The 12,297-nt window shown below is 35.2% G+C and overlaps 1 pseudogene; it reads left to right on the forward strand.

The window, feature by feature from the left end:
- Window positions 1-2,592: 2,592 nt before the first annotated feature.
- LOC110571317 lies at window positions 2,593-3,471 on the forward strand (annotated as a pseudogene).
- Window positions 3,472-12,297: the final 8,826 nt, after the last annotated feature.

The following is a 12,297-nucleotide window of genomic DNA, read 5'->3' on the forward strand; positions in this document are numbered from 1 at the left end:
AGTAACTGAATTTTTTATAATGATAATTCTTCTAAAGACTACTTCATCTTACAACAGTAGAGTACCCATCTGTCTCAAGATCATATAGCACACTCACCAAGATAAACCACATTCTGGGCCATAAAATACACTTCAACAAATTTAAAAGAACAGAAATAATACTATGTCTGCTATCAGAACACAATGGATAAAACTAGAAATAAACAATACAAAGATAATTTAAGATCCCCAAATACATGGAGATTAAACAATACCCTTTCTTAAAAAGATTTATTTATTTTAGAGAGAGAGAGTGAAAGCCCAAGCAGGAAGGGCAGAGGGAGAGGGAGAGAGAATCCCAAGCTGACTTTGCCCTGAGCATGGAGACTGAGATGGGGCTTGATCTCAAGACCTTGAGATCATGACCTGAGTGGACACCAAGAGTTGGACACCTAACTGACTGTGCTATCCAGATGCCCCTAAACAATACCCTTTTAAACAACACGTGGGTCGAAGAAAAAAAAATCTCAAGACATATTTTTAAAAATTGAACAAAATGAAAATAAAAACATATCAAAATATGTGGGGTACTTCAAAAGGAGTGCTTAGAGGACTATGTATAGCACTGAATGCATATATTAAAAAAGAAGAATGACCTAAAATCAATAGCCACTTTTACTTTAGGAAACTAGTAAAAGAAAAGCAAGTTAAATCCTAAGTAAGCAAAAGCAAAGAAGGAATTAGAATTAGAGTAAAAATCTATGAAATTAAAAACAGCTTAATCAATACAGTAAATCAATAAAACCAAATTGGTTTTTTGAAAAAAAAAAAATATATATATATAAGCCTCTAGCCAGGCTAACTAAGAAAAAAGAAAGAGGATACAACTTGCTAATATCAGAAATGAAAGAGTTGACATAACTATAGATTCTGTGGATATTAAGAGAGTAATAAAGAAATACTATGAATAATTCTGCACTTACAAATTTGATTGCCCAGACAAAATGAACCAAGTTCTTGAAAGACACATTTACCTAAACTTACACAAGAAGAAACAGACAATATGAATAAACCTATATCCATTAAAGAAACTGAATAAAAAATTAATAACCTTCCAAAACAGGAAGTACCAGACCCTGATAGGTTCACTGGTGAATTCTACAACACATTTAAAGGAAAAAATTATACCAATTCTTGTAATCTCTTTCAGAAAATAGAACCAGAGGAAATACTTCTTCACACATTGTATGAGGCCAGCATAACCCTAAGACCAAAACCAAAGACATTACAAGAAAACTATCAACCAATACTTCTCATGAACAGAGATATAAAAATCCTCAACAAAATATTAGCAAATTGAATCCAGCAACATATAACAAAAATTATACAGTATGACCAAGTAGGATTTATTAAAGATATGCGAGTCTGCTTCAACAGCCAAAAATCAATTAACGTATTCCATCACATCAACAGGCTACAAAAAAAATCACATAATCATATTTATAGAAGCCAAAAAAAAAAAAACTTGGCAAAATCTAACATCTATGATTAAAAACTAAACTAAAATAGGGAATTTCTCAATTTGATAAAGAATATCTACAAAAAAGCCTACAGCTAACATCATTCTAAATGATGGGTTTGAAGCTTTTCCACTAAGATCAAGTACAAGGAAAGGACATTTCCTTTCACCACTCCTTTTCAAAACTGTAGTGGAAATTCTAGCTATTGCAATAAGGCAAGACAAGGAAATAAAGGATGTAAAGACTGGGAATGAAAAAAAAAACTGTCTTTGTTTGCAGATAACATAATTGTCCATGTAAACAATCTGAAAGAATCACCAGAAAACTCAAGAATTAATATGCAATTATAATAAATTAGCAGAATACAAAGATAATACACAAAAGTCAATCACTTTCTCATAGACCAGCAATGTGTAAGTGAAATTTGAAATTAAAAACACAATACCATTCGAATTTGCACCAAAAAATGAGATACTTAGGTATAAATGCAACAAAAATGTAAAAAATCTATATGAAGAAAATGACAAACTCTGATGAATAAAATCAAAGAACTACATAAATGGAGAGATACTCCATGTTTATGGACAGGAAGACACAAATTGTCAAGATGTCAGTTCTTTCCCAATTGATTACTAAATTTAGTGAAACCTCAATCAAAATCTCAGTAAGTTATTTTGTGGGTATCAACAAATTGATTCTAAATTTTCATAGAGAGAGGCAAAAGACACAGAATAGCTAACATAATACTGAAGGAGAAAAACAAAGATAGAGGATTCATACTTCTTGACTTGAAGACTTACTGTAAAGCCAAAATAATCAAGACAGTGTGGTATTAGTGAAAGAATAGGCAAATATATCAATGGAAAGAGCAGAGCCAAGAAATAGACATACATAAATATGATCTGCTGATCTTTGACAAAGGAACAAAAGAAATAAAATGAATACAAAATATCTTTTCAAATAATGGTGCTGAAACAAGTGGACATCCACATGCAAAAAAAGTGAATCTAGACATAGACTTTACACCCTTCACAAAAATTAACTTAAGAGAAAGCAGAGTTTTTTCCAGACGTGCCTCTCTCCTGGTTTCATGGAGTTTCCTCATAGCATGGCCCCCAAATGCCAGTCTTCGCTCCCGCCTCAAATGAAGAAACCAAGACTACCTCCTGCCCCCAAGCCTCAGGAGACATCGACATCTCAGCACTTGCCTAAGGGAGGAAAAGAACAGCAAGAAGCAATTAAACATATTGATGAAGTACAAAATGAAATAGACAGACTTAATGAACAAGCCAGTGAGGAGATTTGAAAGTAGAACAGAAATATAACAAACTCCGCCAACCATTTTTTCAGAAGAGGTCAGAATTGATAGCCAAAATCCCCAGTTTTGGGGTAACAACATTTGTCAACCATCCACAAGTGTCTGCACTGCTTGGGGAGGAGGATGAAGAGGCGCTGCATTATTTGACAAGAGTTGAAGTGACAGAATTTGAAGATATTAAATCAGGTTACAGAATAGATTTTTATTTTGATGAAAACCCTTACTTCAAAAATAAAATTAGCTCCAAAGAATTTCATCTGAATGAGTGGTGATCCATCTTCAAAGTCTACCGAAATCAAATGGAAATCTGGAAAGGATCTGACAAAACATTCAAGTCAAACACAGAATAAAGCCAGCAGGAAGAGACAGCAAGAGGAACCAGAGAGCTTCTTCACCTGGTTTACTGACCATTCTGATGCAGGTGCAGATGAGTTAGGAGAGGTCACCAAAGATGATATTTGGCCAAATCCATTACACTACTACTTGGTTCCCGATATGGATGATGAAGAAGGGGAAGGAGAAGATGATGATGATGAAGAAGAAGAAGGAGGATTGGAAGATATCGATGAAGAAGGAGATGAGGATGAAGGTGAAGAAGATGAAGATGATGATGAGGGGGAGGAAGGAGAGTAGGATGAAGGAGAAGATGACTAATGGAACACTGATGGATTCCAACCTTCCTTTTTTAATTTTCTTCACTCCCTGGCAGCAAGTTGCAGTCTTTTTTTTTTTTCCTCCTCTTGTGCTCATTTGCCCCATTTTTTGAAGGCTCTTTTCTCTCCCTTTATACCATGGTTCTCAACTTATTTCGGGGGGGAAATACCTTGAGCAGAATACAGTGGGAAAAGAATCTCTACCCTTTTCTGTTCCAAATTCACTTTTATCCCTTCTTGTCTCAACAAAAACTTTATGGAATCAACACCACCGTGCTCTGTGGGAAAAAAGAAAAACCTTCTGCTCCCTTAGCTCTGCTGGAAGCTGGAGGGTGCTAGGCCCCTGTGTAGTAGTGCATAGAATTCTAGCTTTTTCCCTCCTTTCTCTGTATATTGGGATCAGAGATTACACTGTGTCTCTATGTGAATATGGACAGTTAGTATTTACCAACATGTACCTGTCTACTTTCTCTTGTTTAAAAAAAAGAAAAAAGAACTTAAAGAAATGGGGTTATAGAAGGTCAGCAAAGGGTGGGTTTGAGATGTTTGGGTGGGTTAAGTGGGCATTTTGACAACATGGCTTCTCCTTTGGCATGTTTAATTGTGATGTTTAACAGACATCCTTGCAGTTTAAGATGACACTTTTAAAATAAAACTCTCTCCTAATGATGACTTGAGCCCTGCCACTCGGTGGGAGAATCAGCAGAACCTGTAGGATCTTATTTGGAATTGACATTCTCTATTGTAATTTTTATTCCTGTTTATTTTTAAATTTTCTTTTTGTTTCACTGGAAAGGAAAGATGATGCTCAGTTTTAAACGTTAAAAGTGTACAAGTTGCTTTGTTACAATAAAACTAAATGTGTACAAAAAAAATTAACTCAAAATGGATCATAGACCTAAACGTAAAATGCAAATCTATAAAGCTCTTAGTAGATAATATAAGAGAAAATCCAGATAACTTGGGTACAATGATATCTTTTTAGATATAGCACCAAAGTCACAATCCATGAAAGGAAAGGTTGATAAACTAGACTTCATTAAAATGTAAAACTTCTTCACTGTGAGTGATAATGTCAAGAGAAGGACAAGACAAGCCATGGACTGTGGAAGGATATTTGCAAAATATGCATCTGATAAAGGAGAGTTATCCAAAAATCAACAGTAAAAAAGTCAGCAACTGGATTTAAAAAAAAAAAAAGGAGTCAAATACCTTAATAGACACCTCAACAAAAAAGATATATAGATGGCAAATAAGCATATGAAAAGATGCTCCATATCACATGTTATAAGGGAAATGAAAATTAAAACAATGAGCTACCACCACACATTTATTAGAATGGCCAAAATCCAGAATATTGACAGCAACAAATGCTGGTGAGGATGTCGGCAACAGGAACTCATTCGGTGAGGGTGAGAAAGGAAATTGATATAGCAAACTTTCCACCAGACTATGGAAAGACAATTTAGTGATTTCTTACAAAGCTAAACATACTCTTACCATATGATTCAACAATCATGCTCTTAATGTATTTACCAAGAGAAGCTGAAAACCTATGCACAGATGTTTATAGCAGCTTTATTTATAATTGCCAAGACTTGGAAGCAACCAAGGTGTCCCTTGGTGGGTCAATGCATAAATAAACTGTAGTACAACAGACAATGAATATTATTCAGCATTAAAAAGAAATGAGCTATCAAGCCATGCAAAGATGTGGAGAAATCTTAAATATGCACTATTAAGTGAAAGAAGCCAATCTGAAAAGACTACCTACTGTATGATTTGAATATATGACATTCTGGGAAAGGCAAAACTATGGAGACAGTAAAAAAAAAAAAAAAAAAAAAAAAAACCGGTTGCCAGGGAGCTTGGGAGGAGGGGGGGATGAATAGGCAGAGCCCATATGATTTTTAGGGCAGTGAAATACTCTGTGTGATACCACAGTGATGTATAACCATCACTATACATTTTTTTTTTAACCCATAGGCCATACAATGCTAAGAATGAACTATAATATAAACTGTACACTTTGGGTGATTATGATGTGTCCATGTAAGTTCACCAATGGTAACAAGCATACCACTGCAGTGGGGGATGTTGATATTGGGGGTGCTATGCACGTGTGGGGAAAAGAGGTATATGGGAAATCTCTGTACCTTCTGTTCAATTTTGCTGTTTACTGTAAACTTCTCTAAAAATATTGCGTTAGTTAAAAAAAATTATTATTATAATATCACCTAAACTTATTAAATAGCTAGAAAGAAATCTGAAACTAAAACACATAATTGAGAAGAATTAAATTACGCCTAAATTAATCAAGGGATATAACACTTTAATGGATTGGAAAACTGGCTATTGTAAAGATACCAATATTCCCAAATAAATATTTGTAAGTGGATATTTTGAGCTCTGACTCATTTGACATTATATTAGGGTTACAGACCTTAAAACTAGTCTACATTTGGAATTCAAACACAGACTCATTTTGTTTTGAAATTTGTAAAGAAATATTATTTATAACTAGATCCTTGCAGTCCTTTCTTTATATATGTAAATGATGATACACCTTGTCCACATTAACAAATAGACAGGAAAAAAATTTTTCAATTGTTTTAACTACCTCTGTATTACACCCAAAAGTTACATGATGACCTATCATCAAAAATTAATTTTAATGAAGTCTTCACTGACAAATCAATTTGATCTTCCATCAATACTGTTCAAATCAGAAACTGAAAACTGATTTGCAAAAGGATTTGTTACACAGTTATTTGAATCATTCATTTTCTCAGCACCTACATCAATATTGTGAATTGTTCCTGTGGTGCCTCTGAGATTTTTACATCCCAACACAATCTACTATAATAAATTAAAAGTAGATTAGAGGTTTTCCATTGTTTTGGGAAGTGTGAGAAAGGTGATTTTTAAAGGGGAGATGGAAAATGTGAATCGGCATAATGATGTAGGCACTCATAGATAAGTTGTAGGCAAAAGTATATATAGAAGATGTGAATGTGGGTATTGAATCCCTCACCACTATTTGTATCCCTGAAACTCCTGGGATGTTTTTATGCACTCCCAGGTGTAAACATATGCTAGTTTTATGCCCACTGCACTAAGATAAACTGCATTTTCTTCTGCTTTTCTTAGACACCTTACTTCAGCTCACCAGAATAATCAGGATCTTATAGTAGGCATGGGATTTCCTACCATCAATACTAAATTCACCTGAAGCCTGAAGATAATTTTGTCTTGAGGTGACAGAATAGGAACGTTGAGACTTTGGAATTGTTTTCAGCCATAAGATACTATTAAAAAGGCCCTAACTTCAATATTCAAAACATGTTCAGTATATAAGTAAAATCAGGGAAGGTTTTGCTAAAGTTCAAAGTTGAAGAACATGTTCTATGTATGTACTCATAATTACTTTCAGATATATTGATAATTGTATATGTCAGTAGTCAGAGTATATAATGACGTAGTGATTGTATGTGATATAATTATCAAAATAACTGAAAATATTTATAAATTTATATATTAAGCACTAAGCTGTTGGTTTCCAAATATCACTATGCATGTAAATCACCCTAAGAGTTAAAAAATAAAAATGAAAATACAGTTTTTGATTCTTACTTCAAATCAACTGAATCAAAATCTTTGTGAATGAGGCCACATAATTCTTAAGCGCTGGCCTGCTTATATACATTTGAGAATTATTCCCCAGCGCTACATTCCCTTGTGATATATATATATGTGTGTAATTATACACAAAAATTGTTCAGTAATTTTCAAGGAAACGTTTTTTGCACACAATATAGATAAAGTAGTAGCACACTGCATTATTATGTTTAAGTTAACATACCCCATCATGCATTCTACTTGCTTTTCTAGTGAACAGACAGTTTGTTTGAATGCTCACATAAGTCAATGTAAAAAAAAGAAAAAAAAAAGATTAAAATATGTTTAAGAGTATGTAAACGTGTATTGGTCTTCTGTCAATAAGATTATTATTCTCTTTTAGAAAAATAAACAAGTACAGGTTTAACTGTGATAATAGCTATTAAAGATATTCAGCAAGAATTGGCTTTGGAAGAGGGTGTTAATATCCATCATTCTCTTTAGTTGACAATTCAATCATCTCAACCTCAAAGTACATGTTTGTGTAACAAGTATTCTTGGTCCCTTGTTGTTGTCTTGATAAGCATGTAGGTCTTCATATTATGGTTGATTTTAAGAGCTATGGAAACTATTTCACAAAAGAAATTGTCACTACTTTCTATTTAAATTGGGGTCTGGAAGGCTATGTGTAAAAGCATACCTGATAATTGGTTCTATTATGAAGCACTGTCGAGGTAGATTTTCCAAGTACCAAACAAAATGCTTAACACTCATTTCCAGGCAAAAACTGCAACGTAGTGCTTCGGCAGCAAAAAATTCCAATTCTAATTGCATAGAGTATATCCAATTATGCCTTATATAATCCAGATGCTAAACTGACACTCGGGGTATTGCCTGTGAACAATGTGCTGTTCCCCATGTTCGGAAGAGGAGGTGGGGAGAGGACAAGTTATTTTTTAGCATGAATCTTACAGCATAAATTAAATATTTCTAATAAATTAGATTAATGACAGATTACATTAATAAAGTATCTTTTTAATAACTCAAGTAATGGATGCAGCTCCTTTGTTAGTACCTTCATAAATACGTTATACATTTGATATTCAGAGCTTTTGAACTCTTTACTAAATCAATTACATTTCAATTAACGAGGTTCAGATTATCAGATTTCCACCAGGATCCCCCTCTCCCCCGACTACACACACACCAAAAAACAGAAAACTTGGATGAATTGTATAGGTCATTCTCACTGGGCAGTTTGGGCAAAAGATTCAAATTCTCTAATCACCAGTTTCTTTATCAGTCAGATGTAGATAATATTTAATGTGCCTTGTGGGGTCTTTTGAGGCTTCACTGAGATTATACATGTAACAAGTTTAGCAAGATGCCTAGAACATACTACATGTTTAATAATTACCATCTATGATCTGGTTTCAAATTATGAAGTACGCTTGAATTCTACTAACTGTAATTTTCAGGTGTATTCATTTAACAACTTATTTTTCAGTGTTTGCAACTTGTCTTCACTTCTTAGTATTTTGACATAAAAATGAATGAAACACAGATCCCACTTGCCTTGGTTGTGTTCCACAGAAGCAGAGCCAGAGGTGGGAATTTATGAAAATGATTTATTGAAGAATGCTTTTGGGAAAAAGTCATCTAAGTACAAGGAGCATATGCCTGGAAAAGGAAGAAGCTATGCAAACAGAACTGTTAGAGAAGGTCTAACTCCAGGTTGACCCCTAGGGGATCAGAAGTATCCATTGAAAGTAAAAGTGCTGGGACTTTGTACCTTGCTGTAGGTAGTACTTTCAACCACCCACGGAAGATTTTCTGAAGAAGGCTACAGGCATAAGCCCTAAACCAAGGGGGAAGAGGACAGGTATTGACTACATCAATCAAAATGGTAGAAGGGTCTCAGGGGAATGGAATGAGGAATCCTCAACAGTACCGTCTCTACTACCCATACAATAAGTCCCAGTCAAGTGAAACCGGTAATCAATCAGGCAGAATAGTGATGTAAATCATTTCAGTTCATTGTGAAAATGCTCTGACAGAGTGCCAGTCCATACTGCTTACAAGTTTTCTCCATCTGGCTGTTTTACACCACTGAGCCTTTGGCCCACAAAGCCTTACCACCCACACCCTACCTCCAGCCTGCTCAACTCATACTTTTCTCTCAAGACTCAATCTAAAGCATTATTACTTTCTGGAGAATCTCTCTGACTTCTATCTCAGCCTCCTTCTACATCTGTGAAAGCAACCTATTTTAGTCCATGTGGGCTGCTATCACAAAAATATCATATACTGGGTGGTTCATAAACAACAATTCATTTCTTATTTAGTTCTGGAGGCTGTGAAGTTCAAAATCAAGGTGCTGGCAGATACGGTGTCTGGTGAGGACTGGCTTACTAGTTCGTATATGGCTACCTTCTCACTGTGTCCTTACATGGTGGAATGGACAGAGACTCTCTGGGGTCTCTTTTATAAGGTCACTAATCCTACTCATGAGGGCTCAACCTCATGACCTAATTACTTTTCATTCAAAATCCCTCCCCCACCAAATATCATGACATCGGGTGTTAGGATTCAACATATGAATTTGGGTGGGGACACAAACATTCTCTCTATAGTACTGCCTCTGTACAAAGTTCTCTCGAACATTAATCATGCTTTATTGAAGTCACTGGTTGATTTTTTTTTTCATTTTTCCAACTAAATTAAATACTCTGAAGGTAAGAATAATATCTTCTTATTCCTCTTTGGTAGGTTTAGCTTGATACTTAAACATTCTAAATGGCTTAATAAAGGTTTGGTGAATGAATAAATAGATGAGTAAGTAAGTATATTAACATTCCCTGTGTCACTATGCAAATGTATAATCTATATACATTTAATGTATAATGTATAATCTATATACATACCTATAAACTCTCTCAATTTTATGTGAAGGGTACCTATTTACAGCTAGACTGGCACATGATTTTGGATTTCACCTTATGATATTCATAGTCACTCGGTGTCCAGAAGATGAATTTAATTCTCTGAAACTTTTCTGGAACTATTTCCATAGTTCTTAAGGGCATTCAATTAAAAAACAAATGAATTAAAAAGTAAAAGAGAGAAAGATGTTTTCAACAGAATTTTCTAAAATGCCCAACAAAAGTAAAGATAATCAACCTTATCTTTACTTTTGTTGGGCATTTTATATACATTATATACAATATATAAACATATCATATATATATTATATACAATATATAATATATATACATATATATATGTATGTGTATAAACATATAAAAACAAACAAAAAACAGGAGACACCATCAAGAATAAGTGGGTTGTTCTAGGACATTACTTGCTAGGAGCTTCTGCCTAAGCAATGAGAAAAGAGGAGAAAAGAGGACATCTTTGCATTGCTCTGAGAGAAATTGCTGTTTTTGATTCCCTTGGAAGCATAAACTCATTCCCAAGAGATAATTATTTAACATTAATTTCTTGTAGGCTTGTCACAATAAAATGAGTTCAGGTTTTATACTCAAAAACTTATACTCTGAGAAATTCCAGTGAATTTATATAAGGACCTTGTATTTCTATGATCCTGTGAGAACTTACATCCTATTTTCAGTAAGTCTGTACTTCTTCATAGGCAATTTCTATATGCTGCCTTGTGTAATAGTTATTTTTTACAAACTTTATATCTCCCATGCAGGATTCGGACCTCCCACAGAACCAAGAGCATTGGTTAACATCCAAGAGTCCATTAAGGCATGTTTGTTGAGTTGAACTGACAAAGATAGTGATCAAACTGAGCAATGCTATTTTAGTCAAAAAAAGAGTTTTGAATAGGCATGAAAATGACTCTATTTGTGTTTCCTTGGCTTGAACAGTGTTGATTGGACTTGAGAAGGAGTCTCTGAATCCTCAAGAAACCTTAAGAAAGTGGTTCAAATGCTTTCTTCCCTGAAAAAACTGCCAGGCTTCAGATTGCTAATTATCCAAAACAAAATGTGCACTTTTGGCCACAGCTGCTTCAGCTGAGGATCTGTGCAAGTGGGGAAGGCAAATAAGGCTGGATTTGATAAAAAGAAGGCATTCACTTGGACGTGGCTTCGTTGAAACTGTACACAGTTGGAGTGTTCCTTGTGAGCAAACCAAATCCTCTTTTGAGGAAGTATGGATTATTGATGAAAAGAAATGTATCTTCTTTGGTCTGGCCATGATGCCAACTAAAACTCAACAAACTTACCTGTTCTTTAGGGTAGCATGTATTTGCTCCTTTATAGCTATCTAAGGTTCCTCTTTTTACCAGGACAACACCCATACTGGATTAGGGGCCCAGCCCACTCCACTATGACCTCATCTTAACTAATTACAGCTGCAACAACCCAAACCGATTTCCAAATAAGGTTACATTTTGAGATACTGGGAGTTAGGACTTCAATATATAAAATTGGGGGAGATGTAATTCAACTCATAACAAAGCTCTTTCACTTGGCTCATGTGCCCTTTTGACTCACCCCCAACATTTTCACTGCTGTTTTTGTTTGCATATTTAGAAATTCTTTAGTTGTGGTGCTACAAAGATGTTCCAGACTCTGTAAGACACTTCAGGCTTATCTTGGGTATTTCCTGCCCCAATTCTAGAATCAGCTACTTCTCAAAGGAGTCCTGGTTCCTTTTATTGGAGAAAGCTATTAGAAACAAAGATCTAGGGATGCCTGAATGGCTCAGTCTGTTAAGCTCTGCCCTCGGCTCAGGTCATGATCCTGGAGTCCTGGGATGGAGCCCCGGGTTGGAGTCTTTCATCAGGCTCCTTGCTTGGTGGGGAGCCTGCTTCTCCCTCTCCCTCTGCCTGCCACTCACCCTGCTTGTGTTCTCTCTATCCCTCTCTCTCTCTGACAAATAAATAAAATCTTAAAAAAAAAAAAAAAGAGGGGCGCCTGGGTGGCTCAGTCGTTAAGTGTCTGCCTTTGGCTCAGGTCATGAGCCCCGGGTCCTGGGATGGAGCCCCATGTCGTAGGGCTCCCTGCTCAGCAAGAACTCTGCTTCTCCCACACCCCCTGCTTGTGTTCCCTCTCTCACTGTTTCTCTCTCTGACAAATAAATAAAATCTTGAAAGAAGAAAGAAAGAGAAAGAAAGAAAGAAAGAAAGAAAGAAAGAAAGAAAGAAAGAAAGAAAGAAAGAAAGAAAGAAAGAAAGAAA

The sequence above is a fragment of the Neomonachus schauinslandi genome, chromosome 2 (assembly GCF_002201575.2).
Source record: "Neomonachus schauinslandi chromosome 2, ASM220157v2, whole genome shotgun sequence".
NCBI classification, from domain to species: Eukaryota; Metazoa; Chordata; class Mammalia; order Carnivora; family Phocidae; genus Neomonachus; species Neomonachus schauinslandi.